Source organism: Spermophilus citellus (assembly GCF_964194105.1).
Source record: "Spermophilus citellus genome assembly, chromosome: 11".
Lineage (NCBI taxonomy): Eukaryota > Metazoa > Chordata > Mammalia > Rodentia > Sciuridae > Spermophilus > Spermophilus citellus.
Window position 1 is genome coordinate 32,317,223 of NC_138192.1, and position 17,180 is coordinate 32,334,402.

General features: G+C 38.7%; 1 protein-coding gene across 2 annotated transcripts in view; it reads left to right on the plus strand.

The window, feature by feature from the left end:
* The window catches only part of CNTNAP5 (contactin associated protein family member 5), a gene marked incomplete at both ends in the record, with an annotated part of 785,818 nt that overhangs the window by 537,832 nt on the left and 230,806 nt on the right, over positions 1–17,180 (plus strand). The window lies entirely within an intron of this gene.

A 17,180-nucleotide genomic window follows, 5' to 3' on the forward strand; every position in this document is an offset into this window, starting at 1 on the left:
AAAATGTTGATTTTAGGAGATTTACCATAGCTTTGGGGCTGCTACTACTAGTACTCAGAATTAGTAGAAGCTAAAAAATATTCTAAGTTGTGGTTGCCGGTGGATTTAAATCAATAAGAGGATGTGGAGGATGACTTCTTGCCATAGATTCCTTTCCATGGTATACGTAATAGATAATTAAAGGGAGAAAATAAAGAAAGCAAGATGGGAGAAAGGTAAGAGAATATTCAAATGGCCATCAATGACAGAGGTTTCTTCTGCCTCGGTTATGTGTGGGGTACTGTATAATCATTATCTCTAACCCAAACAGACCTGCACAGTATAATTCTCCCCATCTGATATTTCAGAAAATAAAATCCAGGAGGATTTTTATTACCTCCTTCTTATCTTCTGGAAAGGAAATGCTTGCTCAATGCCACATAGCTGGGAGGGGACAAGTGTCATTCTGGCACCTACTATGCTTGAAGTCAAACTATGATGCTACTTCTTGTACTCTGCAAAGCTCCAATAAGCCAAAAGTTTTAAGAAAATGAGGAATGCATAGGAATTGAGAATTTGCATGAATTTCCTAATTGTGTAGAAAAAAAGGGTGAAGAGAGAGAAGAATTGTCAAAGCAGTGTCCAGCAAAGCTATCTAGTTGAGTGCATGGCTTGAAATTGGGCAATTTTTAAAAAAAATTTTTGCAGCATCAAAGGGTTTGCACTAAGCTAGCCAAGATGCAGCAGCTTCTACATTCACATCCCCTTCAGAGGAGCCCTGTGAATCCCACAAACTCATCCTCAGAGTCTGCTGTCTTTTAATTCCAGTTGTTGTTCGGGTTTCCTTTATCTAGCAGCAGGCAGGTAGAGAGGGAAGACAAGCGAGATAAGGTCATGCATGGTTCACCACTGTGTCTTTTTCATTCAGAGTGTGACTGAACCATGACACTGTCATTTTCTGACAGATTCTTCTGATATTCTTCCCCAGGGCTACTGATAAGTACCAGCCAATTGGAATGTGTCATGTGTCTCTTTTAACTGGAAGTGTATTCTGAAAACTCTGGAAAGGAATAGAATTCCAAGATGTTGATTGAAGTTTTTGTTACTTGGGGGAATCTTTATGTTATTCCCGTTTAACTTTGTTTTTCTTCACTGTGATTGCTACTTCCTACCCTGCCCTTTATGTAGGCCCTGAAACTCTGCTACAGAGCAACTTCCAAATCCAGGCCAGGAATCAATAACCTATAAATGCTTGTCAGCTCCTTGTCACCTCAGGAGCAGGTGGCCACTTGTCCCCAGGGAGGAAGCCTTGGTCTTTCCTCAAGTATATGTACCTATGTAGGGATTTTCCTGAGGCCAATCTCCTAAAAGCAGCATGTGATAAGGATTTGAAATGAGATAGAACCCACTTGGAAAAGGTTTGTACAGAAAACACAAAAATTAATATTGAGGCCACAGTCAATTAGCTTTACAGTCTATCACTTCCCCCTAGATGGATGACAAAATTGAGAAGGACATAGGAAGGTGCTCTCATGGGGAAGCTTTGTGCCAATATCCCTGGAGGGAATGAGCATAGAAAGTCCTGCCTAGCTTCAAATTCTCTTCCAATACTTATTATGTGTTTTAGTCAGCTTTTTGCTCCTGTGACTAAAGGACCCAACCAGCACAATTGTAGAGGAGAAAAAGCTTATTTGAGGGCTCATAGTTTCAGAGGTCTTAGTCCATAGAAGGTTGGCTCCATTTCCTGGGGCTCAAGAGAGTGTGGTAGAGGGAAGCAGCTCACATCATGGTGATTAAGAAGCAAAGAGATTCAAGGACAATCTCAGAAACTTTCCCCAAAATGTACTTTTTCAAACGCCTTTATCACAGTGGTAACAATTGCATGTTATGACTTCAGGCTGTTGCTGTATTTATTTTGGACAATTTGACTAGGAAAGCCCAGGTCACTCCTGGCAATGAGGATAAGAAGAAAGAGTCAGACAAAGTTCTGAAAAAGTATGTAGGCTGGTTTTTCTTTTAGCTGTCTAATTCAGTGTCTGACATGGGTAGGGACTGAAGAGATATGGTTGAATGAATTGAGGTATGGTAGAAATAACTTCTGGGTGATTAACCTCGTGGTAGTAGTTTCGTTGCAGTGTGCACTGTGTACATGGTGTGTTGGTTTTTACCAAAGGGACCTGGATCCCAGTCCTAGTTTTGTCACTTTGTAGTTCTGTGACATTTGACCAGACACTTTGACTCCTCTGGAGCTCATTTTCTACTTGTAGAATATGAACAGCAAAGCTGTGCTTCTCAAGTACATGCTTATTATTTGCACTAAATGAGATATTGGACATAAAGGTGACCAGAGACCCTAAGGTGCTCTACAGATATAACCATCTTGAAAGCCCTGGGCTTTGCAGAGGATTGTGTGAATTGATGTGTATTGATCAAGATATACATCTTGTTAGGTAAAAACCGAAAATAAAACTCATATACTTAAGATATGAAAATAAATATAGTATATTGAAAATAGTATACATATATTGAAAATAGTATATTCAAGTCAGTAGGGTAAAGTAGGGAAACATGATTCTGCTCTGCTCAGAAAATATGATTCACTGACATAGTCAGATGATATATTTAGTATCACTGGTTATTTTCCCCATTGTCTGAACGGCTAGACCACAAAGGTGACTTGGCAACCTCCTTCCATTTGACCTTTCTGGGTCCATGAATATCAGTGGATTCCCCCACTCATCTACCCAGGTCTGAACAGGTAAGCAGCACCATTTACAGAGCTGCTTTCCAGAGAACTGAGAATGCCATTCATATCCAAATTTTTTTTCTTAAATATCACCATTAAGTTTTTTTTAAATTTTATATTAAATATTGCTCTCTCTATTCAGTTTAAGAATATAAATGCTGTCAGAAAACATAGTCTGAGAAGTTTCTACTGCCTTAGTGGGAATTTGTTCACTATGAACATTCTAGAAAGGGAGAAAGAACAGAGTGACCTGATTTAAATGGGGTTCTGAGAAGAAGGAGCCTGTAGAACATTCAGAGGCAGAAGGGGACCGTAGGGGAAGGCTGACGCAGGAACAGTGTACAGTTTCACCCAAGGAGCTCAGCTCTGAAGCTAGGTATTCCCTTGTCTTCTGAAGACAATTATTCTTCCTTTGGCCTTTCACTTATTTATTCTTGGGATAAAAAATATAAAAAAAAAATTGAATCAGTTTCTCAAAGAAATATCTGCACCCCTGCGCTCATGACATTATTCATGACAGCCAAGGTGTGGAAACAACCCAAGTGTCCATTAGAGATAAATGGATAAAAAAAAATGGTGTGTGTGTGCGTGTGTGTGTGTGTGTGTGTGTGAAAGAAGGAAATCCTGTCATTTGTGACAACAAAGATGAAACTAGAGGACATTAAGTGGAAATAAACCAGACAAATGATCTCAGTTATATATGGAATCTAAAATGTCCAACTCGTAGAAACAGAAGTAAAACAGTAGTTCCAGGGACTGGCGAGTGACGGGAAGTAGAGAAACATTGATCAAAGGATGCAAACTCTCAGTTATAAGATGAACAAGTACAAGTTCTGGAGGTGTAATGTACAGCATAGGTAGTGACGGAATGTTCCTTAATTTGATTGTTTTGATCATTTCACAACATGTACGTATATCAAATCATCATGTGTTGTACCTTGAATGCATATGATTTTTGTCAAATCAATATTTTAAAAGACTATTTAAAATAATGAAGCAGAGAGAGAGACTCCACTCACCAGATACAAATATATACCCCAAAGCCATGCCCCAATTCCCATCTCCCACAACCACACCCTGCCACCTCAGTTACTCACAACAGGGATCAATTCACTGATTAGGCTAAGGGTATAACTCAGTCATTTCTTCTCCAAACCTTCTTGCACTCTCTCACACCATGTGAGTTTCCAGGAGACATCACAACTAAGCCATAACACTATGCTACACAGAATGTACCCGCTAGATATACTCATTGGAGTATCATTATATGTGTCCTTTTGCCATTACCACTGTTCCTAAAGTCTACTTGGGGTAACCTCTCCAATAAATCTATAGCTCTTCAAGGTATAGGAAAGAAGTCAGTATTGAAACGTGATTTTGATTTTGAATATCCCCTCAAGGTCCATATGTTAAATGCATGCTCCCCAGTGCTGGTGCTATTAAAAAGTAGTGGAACTCATCAGAAGTAGGGCCTAGTGGGAGATCTCAGGGCACTGGAGGCATGCCTTTAAAGGGTACAGTGGGCCCTGGTTTCTTCCTCTTTTTTACTTTTATTACTTCCTTTCCTGAGCAGTTTTTCTGCTCTATGGGTTCCCACTCTGGGTTCAAAGCAAGGGGGTTAAATTCTCATGGACTGAAACATCCAAAACTATGAGCCAAAATAAACCTTTTCTCTTCATAAGTTGATTATTTCAGAAATTTGTAACAGGGAAGGAAAGCTGACTAACACCACATGAAGCCATTGAAGATTCAGACTCCATTACTTTGAAATCTAATAACTGTAAGACAGTCTGAGCTGGAGTTTACTTTGGTTTTTCTGAACAGAAAGCATTTGCAGAGTAAATCAGTCATGCAAACAAGATTGCTGTGAGGATTGTTTAGGTTCTTCAATAGAGCTAAGAATCCACTGCCCTCCAGCACTTCAAAACCTCTATTTGCCTATAAGTAATGGGTGATGCGAAGTCATTCCTGTCCATTTGTTCAAGCTGGTAGAGGAGTGATTTTTATCTGGATTCAATTGCTCTAACTGATCATGTTCTAGTGAAATTTAAAGGCAAAAAAAAAATCCTATTCTTTAAAAGTATCCTAATATTCTCAATTCTTTCCTTTTTTTCAATTATTTATACTTCAGTAAGCATGCAACTAACTGGCTATATACATAAAAAACTTACATAAATAAAAACTATATTTTATAGCCATATATATTCTATGTGGTATTGTATTATAATTTGTATTTATAGGTTCTATATCTTCAAATTCAAACAACTGCAGACTTAAAATATTTTTTAAAAATGCACCTATACTGAACATGTATAGACTTTTCCCTTGTCCTATTCCCTCACCCGCAAAGTATAACAACAACTTATATATTGTTTACATTGTGTCACATATTGCTCTGTCTGTGATTTTAGGCATGCAGGAAGATGCAATTGTGTACAAATAGCATATCATTTTGCATAAGTCACTTGAGCATCCCTGGGTTTTGATATCTCTGAGGAGTCCTGGAAGAAATCACCTATGGGATCCTGAGGAATGATTGCACATGATTTACACACTACCTGTTATACCATATACATCATATAATGGCATATATACTCATAATAATTTACTTTTTGAATGTTCACGTAGATCTTAAAATGCACGTGTGTATACACCTTCATAGACATTTCCGGTATTCAACTCCTCATGCTTTCAAAACTAATGACTAAGTTCAGAAATCTAAGTAAGGAATTGTGAGGAAGTAAAGCCTAAATACTTCTTAGAAATGGAGCAGCACATCAAGGTACTCTGGAGTTTCCTACACTGAAAACTCTTTATCACCACTCTTTGTACCAAATAAGATTAATTAACAGAATTTACATTTTATTTCATGCACTAAGTATGTGTTGAGTATTCATCCAGGTTTCAGGCACTATTATAGATGGTGGGAATAAAACACTGAAAAAACAGGGTTCCTGAGCACATCATTAGAGTTGCCATGACAGAAACACACACACACACACACACACACACACACACAAACACACACACCCTGTCACACATACTCAGAGTCGCTTCACAAAAATAAAGTGAGGCAATGAAGTCCAGAAGACTAAGAATGGAGAGTGGTCAGATATGGGGGGCTGCATTTCAGAAGGGGTGGTGAAAGGTCTCCTGTTGCTCAGCTGCTAGAAGATTCTGCAGCTGAGCCCCATGGGTGCAGGAGGGGGTTGCAGGAGAGCATGTGCCTCACTGGGGCTGAGAGTTCCAGCTTGAGGAACAGCATAAAGGATATTGTAGCTAGAGTACTGGGAGGCAGGAACGAGGGTGGTAGGAAAATGAGGCAGTGGGGTATCCAGAGATCATGCAAGGCTTCAGACGGTGTAGAGAAGTCACTGGAGCATCTTGAGTCTTAATGTTTTTAAATCTTCCTATTTCAAATCCAAGATCGGGTATCAGTTTATGTGAGTCACGTTGAACCAGGTATCCATATTTGCTAAGCCTGTGGGCATTTTGGGTCACTCTCTCCCTCTGCATGGTGAAATGGAAACGCTTTGAGCTCCATGAGGACAGACGCATGTTCCCATGGAGAGGGTCTCAGAATACCACTCCATGTTCAGGGGAAAGCTCAGTTTTAGAGTTTGTCTCTTTCTGGCTTCTGGGCACACTTGCTTTCTAAAATTCACTTGTTTATAAATGAGTTGTTTTCTACCCCTTGTAATATGACTGAGCATGTGAGAGTCAAGTCTAGCTCCTTCCTGTCATCAGCCATCCATCCAGATTCGCTCATCCATCTAGTCTTCTTATTTAAATAAAGGGTACTGTCATCTGCTGAGTTTCTTAAAGTGAAAACATAGGCCTTTTCTCCTCCTCACCATCTCCATTCCATACAACAACAAATGCTCAAACTCTCCAAACTCTTCTTTAATTCTTCTGCTACCCACTACCTTCAAATTCTCATCTTTTCTGACACCAAAAAAGCACAGTAGATTCCAGCTTCCTCTCTTATACCAATCTGCCCCCACTTCTTATCCTGTAGCCAAAGTGATGATATTTTCAAAATGAGTTTATATTATCTGGTTTCAAGCCAGGTTGTATAAATAAAATAAAGAAATAAAACCCTGACTCCTTCCTGTGGCTTACATAGCTTTGCCAGATGGACCCCTTGCCAGCCCCTCTCTCCAGCTAAGCCACTACACTTGACCTTAGTTCCTTTGCCTCTGTTCCTGGTAAAGGTTGCCTCACCTCTTAGAACTGATGCATTCTGATGTGACTTATGTGAGTCCCATGTGTTCTCTCCCCTCAGAAGCCTCAGTGTTCTCCCCTTGTTTAGTTTTACCTTGTTATTTAACCCTCAACTCAAATTTCACCTTCAATTATAATATCCACTCCATTACTCTTTGACACTCCATCCTATTTTCATATTCTGCCTAGAGATGATTACTATATAGCATTTTCTTCCTGTTTATTTGTTTCCTGTATTCCTAATCAATAGAATGTAAGATCCATGAAAAAAAAAAGGGCCTCTTTTGTCTCATTATTTATTTCCAAACTGCTTAGACAGTACCAGGCACACAGGGAATTTTTAATAAATAATCGCTGAATGAATAACAGGGTCATTCTCAATTAATAATAAGTATCACTTGCTTCCTATTCATATTATGTCAGAGGACGAGTGATAAAATAATTGCATTTGGCTGAGACTCCTGCCCTGGTGCTTGTGGGTGGGAAGCAGATTCACAGGGTGGAAACTGCTGGCCTGGGAGGTGGGCATTGCTGTCTCACTCCTGGCTTTGCCATTGACTCTCCATGACCTTGAGCAAGTTACTTATATTTTATGGGTCTCAAGTTTCTCCTCTTTAGTGGTGGAGGTTATATTTGATGTTCCCCGAGTGTCCTTTCCACCCTGACACTTACTAACCAACCAAAGTGAGTGAAAACACATGTCAGAGTTTATTACTTTCCTGTCACAGTAAGGAACCAGAGAGTTTGGTAAAACAAAAGAGGGGGGAAAAAAGACTTTTGAGACTCTTTAGCCTATGACAAATGACTGATGGCAATGGGTTTTATACCTTCAGGCACTTGATCGCCTCCAAACATACTTTCCATGTGGCGATGCTGATTGATTAGAAATTATAAAACATTGCCAAGGTCATAAGTTACGAATAGCAAGAAATATAGGACTGTGAAGTAGCTTAGTGGTGGAGCATTTTCTTAGAATATGTGAGGTCCTGGGTTCCATCCCTAGTTACCTGCCTCCACATACAGATACAAAGAATAGAAAAAAAACAAAACAAAACAATTTCTTACCTTGAAGTATGTATACATCTATGATGATATTTATATCATAAACACATCTGGTAAATTCTGGAGTAGATATGGAAATTAAGTTTCGGGGACTTGCACCGATGAGGCTAATGGGTCTACTCAGACTTTGTGCTCTTGGTAGACCTAGGGCTGGCACTGGATTTCACTAGCACCATCCCAAGGAAAACGTAGCAGAGCATTGGTGACAGGTTCTGCTGGGTTAAACCTTACTCTCAATCAAGCAGTTTGGTGACTGCTGTTGACCATGTGATCTTAGATTCATCTCCAAGCCTCAGTTTCCCCATTCATAAGAATGAGGATGGCAAAAATATCACTAGTGACACCCACATCACTGGCAGGACAGGAAATGTTGGAAAATTATAGTCTTTATGACTTCAGCTGTCAGTTAACCTAAATTTGTGGAGATGAGAGAGTTATCTTTCTAAATATAATTTTCACTGTCCTCTTGCTTTTTCTGAGAAGAGAAAGTGGAAGAACTATGGCATTTTTTATTTCTTCATGCTTTCTTCAGTATGTGCACTTGCATGTGTGTATGTACACACACATAAGATCTGATGAGAAATACAAAGCAATGTGTTTTCCATCTGGTGATACTGATTTTGCAGAGAAGGTAGGCAACTTCCTAAGATTGGCAAACCCATCATTTCAGTATGGTACAGTGAAAATGACTAGGGCTCTAAAGAAGAAAAATAACTGCTTTATCCCACTCTGCCACTTGTCAGGCATATAACCAGAATCTCTGCATCTCATTTTCTCGTCTGCAAAATAAGTAAATATTGTAACTAAATTGTAGATTTTTTTTTCAATGATTCCAAATAAGTATGGGGAAAAGGCTCACCACAGAGCCCATATTATTTCAAAAGTTTCTGCCCTGGTAGAAACATTAGAGATTATAGGAATGCTAGAGAAGTGTAAAGTACTCTGGAAGAGAGAAAATATTTACAGTTAGGTGAATCCCAGAGGTCTTTTGTGGAAAGGCATCACATTTTTAACTTAAGGTGGGTAAGAGTCATTCTGTGTTGAAGCAAGTGATGGGAAAAGTTATGGAGGGAGGTCAGTGTGGTTCACTTTGAGGGAGTGGAGGAGAATTCCTGGGAAGGAGGAAAGTGGGGTTGTTGCTGGTTATTTCAGATAAGTAGACAGAGAGGACAGAGAAGGAAGGGCAACATGGAGCGGGGGTGGACAATGGCAGCCCTTCTTTGTTTTAGATACATTGCAGCAGCCTTCTGTAGAAACTCACCTCCTTGCTCCTTTCACTCAGTGGATAAACGCTTAAGGTGGATAGTGATGCCACAGAAAATCAACCAGCACTGACTGGAAGGAGACTAGAGACTGGTAGAGGAGTTAGCAAGCCTAGTAGTCTAAGAAGAGATGAGGAGCATGAAAAAAAATATAGAGGAGTTAGCAAGCCTAGTAGTTTAAGAAGAGATGAGGAGCATGAAAAAAAATAGAGAAATGGATAATAAAGACAAGAAGAACACTTAGATGGGAGCCCCAGTTTTATCTGGTGAGAGAGTGGTCTCAATGGAGAAAGAAGACTACAATAATGTCCAGTTGGAAATATAGTTCAAGCCACATGGCAAGTTAGAATTGTCCAGTAAGCACGGGATAAATTTAACATTAAACAAGTTAAATTAATTGTAATAGTATTTTATTTCAAAATATCTAAAATAGTATTCTTTTGACACGGGATTAGCAAACTGAATATAATCAAAAGCTATTTTACCCGGGCACAGTGGCACATGTCTATAATTCCAGCAGCTCGGGAGGCTGAGGCAGGAGGATCACAGGTTCAAAGCCAATCTCAGCAACTTAGTGAGGCAATGAGTAACTTAGCAAGATCTGTCTCGAAATAAAATATAAAAACGGACTAGGGATATGGCTCAGCAGTTAAGCACTCCTAAATTCAATCCCTGGTACTAAAAACAAACCCAAACAAACGAAGAAAAACTATTCAACTATTTTACATTTTTTAATGTTGAACTTGCCAAATTTTGTGTGTATTTTACATCTACAGCACATATTATTTTATATCAACCTCATTCATGATCTGAGTAGTCTTATGTGGCTAGTGGCCAGCATGGATCACAGATATCTTTAATCCTGAGCAAGTGTGATGATGCAGGGGCCATTAGCAGAAAGAGCAAAGTCAGGAAGCTGAAGGGAGATTTTAATCTAATAGTAAAAAAGTTAACAGATTCTATTAATTTTTTATTTATATATGATAGCAGAATGCATTACAATTCTTATTCCACATATAGAGCACAATTTTTCATATCTCTGGTTGTATACAAAGTATATTCACACCAATTCATATCTTCACACATGTACTTTAGATAATAATGATCATCACATTCCACCATCATTTATAACCCCTCCCTTTCCCTCCAACCCTCTGCCCTATCTAGAGTTCTTCTATTCCTCCCATACTCTCCCTCCCTACTCCACTATGAATCAGCCTCCTTATATCAGAATTTGGTTTTTTGGGATTGTCTAACTTCACTTAGCATTATCTTCTCTAACTCCATCCATTTACCTGCAAATGCCATAATTTTATTCTCTTTTATTGCTGAGTAATAGATTTTATATTGAACACACTGATTTTGAGAGATGGGGGACAGTCAGGACAGAAGCTAAATTAAAGCCTGAGGTCAGAGGTCAGAGGTGACAAGGTAGATGAGAGACAAGAGCTGGGAAATCAGAGACAGCTAGCTCCTGCTCTTCAGGGAGCAATTGGGGAAAGGATAAGGGCTGTAGAACAAAGCTGTAAGAACTGAGAGTGGAGGTCTGTAGATGTGATAAAGAACCCTTAGAAATTCAAACAGTGACCAAGCCTTGGAGTTCACCTGGTTGAAGAGAAAAAATTCTGAGCAGTGGCCTCAGAAACACATCCAGGGATCTCCCCAGCTCCAAGGATGGCTATAATTAAGAGCCAGAATATTTCTCTCTGAGCAGTGGATATGAAAGCACAGAGGTGGTCTAGAGCCCCTGAAGCCAAGTGTCCAGGACCAGCCAGCACGAGAATCAAAACCATACCCTTACCATTTATGATTGTCAAAATACACCTCCACTAGTTGTGACAACAGATGCCATGAGCTTGCACTGAGGAAGATAGGCAGCACCAAAAGTAAGATAGGGAGATGCACATTTATCTATATTTTATGTTTGTATGATATCAGTCATAACAGTGTTATATTTTTAAAGCCATTAAAGAATAGTTTTATTAGTCTAGTATTTTAAAGGAGAAGATAGAGATTATAAAGATGAAGTACATTGCCCAGGTCTTATAGGAATGACACAAATCCAGGTAGATCTAATTTCAAAGTCACAGACAACTGTCAGGAGAGAATGGAAACAAAGCAGGATCAAGTTAAAGCCCTGGAATCCAAATTCTTTTCCAAATATCTTTCTTTTGTCTGATGTTTCTATCTAATGAAAAGAGGTATGTTTATCAAAGAAAACATGTTCATAAATGACCTATGGAGTCATGTATATGCATATATAAAATAAGCACATACTTATGCTTGCCTGAATATGATATGTATAAATATAAATATATAAGTTTGTGCATTATACACATAGGTTTTTTCCTCTAGATACTAAATCCCTAACTAAGGGAAAAGGAATAGGAAAACTGTTCACATTAGCATAGTATTTGAATCCATCACTGCTGTGTACCAGACCTTGTGATTAAATATTTTCAAAATTCCTTGTATAGACAAATTATACAACCATCTCAATTACTCCCTACAGTCCCATGAGGTATTGGGGATTACCAATGAACAGACTGAGGGTTAAAGAGATAAAATAAAATGAAAACTACATGACCCCAACTGTGACTGTGGGATTAAATCCAGTTTCATGGGCAGGTAAAAGTAATCCTTGCTTGAGTCCTCCAGGTCACTAGCTTCCCCAGATGACAAGGGACAACATGCTCGGAACTGAGTCAAGCCTAGACTGGATTGTCTCTTATTATGTAGATACAGTCAGAATCCACTCAAAGTCTATCTGGGGAATCATTTCACAAGATGCTTTCCAAAATAGAAAACTAATTCTTTTGGGAGATACGTCACTGTCAGGGAAAGGAAGTCAGATAAGGAGAAAATCAGAAATGAAGTTGCTGATGCTATTATGATCCATCTATGTATTCAGCAGAATTTTTGGATTGGAATTTAAAAAGAAGATGTAAGGATAGTGGAGCAGTTGCAGAAACTACCATGAGAGGAAGGGGTTGTGTATAGAGGGCAAGGGAGAGAGAGAGAGAGAGAGAGAGAGAGAGAGAGAGAGAGAGAGAGAGAGGGAGGGAGGGAGGGAGAAGAATAGAGGAGAGGAGATGAAGAGGGCAGGGAGGAGCATGCAAGAAGGAAGAAATGCAGGTTGGGAGGGAAGGAAGGAGAAACCTTTCGGAGAACTGCCTCTGAATTATGACCCTGTGCTGTCTCATTTTTCATTGTCAGTGAAATTGAGCAGATTCTCAACATGGAGGCAGGATTTTGGCCACAGAACCTTGTTTCATTTTCCCAAGACCCTGAACATATTGTTGATGAGAAGCAAGTGAGAAGCAAGAGTCCATGACAATGGACCCAACGATTCCAAATGGCACCATCCCACAATGAGCTATTAAAAAAAAGGGGGGGCATAGGAACTCTGGATTGGCAGTTTTTGTTGGCATGGATTTTCATGAAGGTAAAATTGAAATGAGAATTCCACTTCCAAGTGAAAATCTTCCAGCTCTGCAATGTCTTCAAAAGAGCAACTGAGTCATATTTATTTCTTGAGACTTCTAATACCACACTTAGGAACTGGCACACAGTAGCTGCCAAAAAAACATTTTTTTATACATAAAAATCATGTGAGGCCATGGTAAAATAAATTTAAAAGATAATAATCAGCATTCCTATATCAGATAAGCAAAGCTAAATTTTGCTGTAATTCCAACAACAAAATAGAAATTCAGAAGATGTCAGTGGTTTAAAATGACAAGATTTCACTACTTACGGAGACCAGCTATTTATTATGGATTGGCTGGAAGCTCCTTGTTATATCTTCCCCCTCTAGCACCCAGAGGAATGCAGTAGACTCTCTCTCAAGTGCTACTAGTCAGCATAGCAGAGGACAGGTAGACTCTGAAATGCCTCCAACTTGCTGCAGCTTTGGGGTGACCTATCGCATTTCTGCTTATAACCTGTTGTCCACAATGAAATACATTCTATACCAAGGGGACCAGGCAGTATGGTTCTACCAAAATAATCAGTGCATAACCTCAGTGATCATCAGCCATTTAACAAATGGACAAATACAAAGAGAAAAAATTAAAATCAGAATTAAATTAAAAGGCATATTTACAATATTGAGTTTACTTCTCACATACTATTAAAAAATCTATGTGTGTGTGTGTGTGTGTGTGTGTGTGTGTGTGTGTGTTAATGGGGATGGAACCCATGACCTTGCTCATGCTGCTTGAGTACTCAACATGGAGCTTCATTCCATCACAAAAAAGTGTCTTTTTTTTTTAATGTAGAGCACACCAGAGAAAGATATGAAACACCTCTAAAGTACTATCATCAAGCTATTTTTAAACCTGTAAATCTATTTGTAGATCCTAATGTAAGCATGAATATGTATGTCCTCAATTTTAGTTTTAGCTAAAATCAAATATTTAGTTCAAGTCAAAATTGGCTTTACTATTTAGGCAATATTATAATCACTGTGATAGTTTATACTAATGTCAACATAAACTGAAAAGTTAATGTTTGGAAAGGATTATTTTATTGCCTTTTTAGGGGGAAATCAAAACAAATTTCCAAAATTATCTTTTTAATAGTCACGGAAGTCTAACATACATGTGTATAAAACTATTTCTGTATGCTTGTATTTGTGTGTAGCTAATAAACACTACTTATCTTTTTGATTCCCATAGACATCCCATTGAATATGGCTTTTGTAAGCCTGTTGCCTGGGGATTTTGATCATCTGTGTGTATCTCTGCATATATGTGCAAAACTCAACATCCACTGTTGACATATTTTGTCTCATGGTCTGAAAGTTGTCCCCCTCTCTGGCAGTGGAAGAGCTGATAAAGCAGAGGGTACCAGACAGCCTTGGCCATTGAGGTCTCTTTCCCACAGTGGCCTTTTCTCCTGCTGTGTATTTGATCTCTGAAGGAGGTGCATTGATTTCCCAAGACTTTCAAGATGTTATGTGAACCACATCAAAGAACCAGGGAGACTCTTACCCTGGACAATAAAATTCAAGTAGTTCTCTTTTGTCCACAAGGGACATGTTCTGAGCCTCCCAGTGGATGACTGTAGTATAATGTAATAGTTTGGTCCTATTTTATTATATACATATTTTATTATGTATATATTTTATTATATATATAATGCATATTATATAATGTATTATATAAATATACAGTATTTTCCCTATGCAAATAAACATACCTGTGATAAAGTTTAACTTATAAATTAGGCACAGTAAGAGAGTAACACATGAATGAGTATTAAAAGTAGGAAAATGTACTCAAACTGCAATAGTTGCAGTGATATTGGACCTGGCTACTAAGTGACTACTGGATGGGTAACATATATACCTCACTAAGGGATGATTTGCCTACCAGAGAGAATGTGCAAGATTTCATCAAGCTATTCAGAACAGTGCACAAATTAATATTTATAAATTGCTTGTTTCTGGAATTTTCCAGTTCACATTTTCTAACCTTGGTTGGATTGATGGTGGGTAACTGAAACCTCCCAAAGTGAAACTGGTAAACTGGGGATTACTGTTTGCATTTTATAGCAGCTTGAGGTACTTTCTGAGAATAGTTTGAAGAATCATCTTAAAAGGACTGAATATTTAGTAGAAGTCCTTCGATACAAGGAAGGAATTTAAGCATCTTGGCAGCTAGGAAAGATTAACAAAGGAAGAAATCTGAAGAGCTGGTCTGATGCAGTTTGTGACTGCAGGTGATTTGAATGCGTCTCTGTAGGATCTATGTTCTCTGCTAAGAACATTCCAGAGTTGATCAATTACACCAGAAAAGAACTCCTACTTCCTGCTGAATGGAGTTCGCTGGCTGTGTGCTGCTCAGAGAGTTCTTTAAAGTAGAAGTGTGTGCTCTGGCTGCCACAGATTTCTTTGTTTCCTTGATTTGATAAGCTGGTCTCTGGTGTCTTAGAGCTAATCCTGGAGTTTGAGGGCATCTTTGTCACTGAGCATCTTTGTTCATATTTGCAAGTGAGCTGGGTCTCACCTGCTGGGTGGTGTTATTTTGGGCTAGGTAAGCATAGTGCCTCCTGCAGTCATTCATCACCACCCACTGGTCTTTGGTAGGTGTGTTCTTTCCTGCCTGGGGGCAATGCTAATTTCATTTCTCATCCTCCCTCGCCATGCCTGAATACACAGTTTACCTAAAGGTTAAAAATTATGAGTCTAATTAAGAGGATGGAGCAATTCTACTACATTAACATTAATCGTGCGTGGAAAGTACTCCTCATGGCTTCATTTTTTAAGCAGTAGCCATTTCCATCTCTATTCTCTTTTCTATTTTTTTTTTCTCCCTGCATCACTTAATGAAGATCTAATAACAATGGCTATATGTTCATGAAAGAAAAAAAACCGATCATTGTTCCTGCTTTTCTTTCTCATTTCCCCAACTAAGGGTTGCTAAGGGCAGTATCCTTAAGACAGGTTTGCTCTGCTGATCAAAGGCAGTCCTTAGGGAAAGAAGCTGAATTGGATGGGGAAATGTCAAAAAAAAAAATTTTTTGCTGCAGAAAAAATATGATGGAACTTGTTCATCAAATGATCAAATGTGAACTTTTCTTTTATCTTGGAATTGAAAGGTCATTACAATAGACAGTGAGTTTTATAAAGGTTAAATGTAAGTGACTGATGGTGATGGATCAGGGAATTCCCTGGGCTTGTAACACTATCTGGTATAATCTGTCTTGGCCTGCTTGAATTTATGCACAACCATTAGAACCTCCCACCCATCAGTTAAACAGAAACATCCATGGGGCATCAGGGACTCCCATAGTTTGCAAGACCAGAAGTTCCACTCAGTTATGGATTTCCCTTTGGATTTTTACTTGGGAGCTCTTCTGAGAGGGGCAAATGCAAAGTAGCTGAAAGATCTTAAGCAACTAATTAGAAAGTTTGAGAGCAATTGTTTAGCATGATATGCATTTCAGAGGCATTGGGGACCATGAAGCAAACTGGGCTTGTATTGGGGTCATTACAAAAAGAAAGACATTAGCTGGGAAACGGAGTGGTATGGAGTGAGGCCTCCATAAATACTTAATTTATCCAGACTTGGCAGATTCCAGCTTAACTTTTACTGTCTTATTATATCAGAGGTCCCTTTCATGTAACAGGGGTCCACTTTATAATTTGACTATAAGTCTTCCAGACTTATTTTAAAATTGACAATTTTTTTTAATTTTTCTTTCCTCTTCTCCCTCTTGCCCTGTATAATTGTGGAGAAAATGGGATGAACACTTTTCCTGTCCTGAGTTCCCTATCCGTTGGTTCACTGCCCACCCGAGCAGAGAAACTCCAGACCTGGAAATGGAACAACAGTTCTTTTAAAGATAAAGTTGAACATTAATTACATACACTGATAATATCTAGAAATAGCCCTTGTAGTTCCCTTTTCAAAATCCTCTGATTCCCCCCAAATTTAGAATGGCAGCCTTGGTCACTTGAGTCTGTTCTTCTCTCCTTTGCTAGGGAAGACTTTTTCCTTTTGGTCAAATCCTTGTCCTCATTTTGGTCCAGCATCACGGATAAGAACTCAGCTTTCTGTATCATCATTTCCCTCCATTGGCCTTCCCTGATATTCTAGGGTTGAATATAGGGATCCCAAGATATGAAACATAGGAAGGACATTTTAGAAATGTTATTTGGGGCTGGGGGTGGAGCTCTGTTGTAGAATGCCTGAAGAGCTAGTGTGAGGTCCTGGATTCCATCTCAGACACCAAAAAAAAAAAAAAAAAAAAAAAAAAACACAAGTTGTCCTTTCATCTTATTTGGAAAAAAAAATGTATGCAATGAGCACACTTCAGTTATCTTGTTACTAAGAGAGTAGTGTAAATGAAAAAGAAATGAATAAATGTAAAGTTACTTCAGTAGAAAAAATGTGAAACAA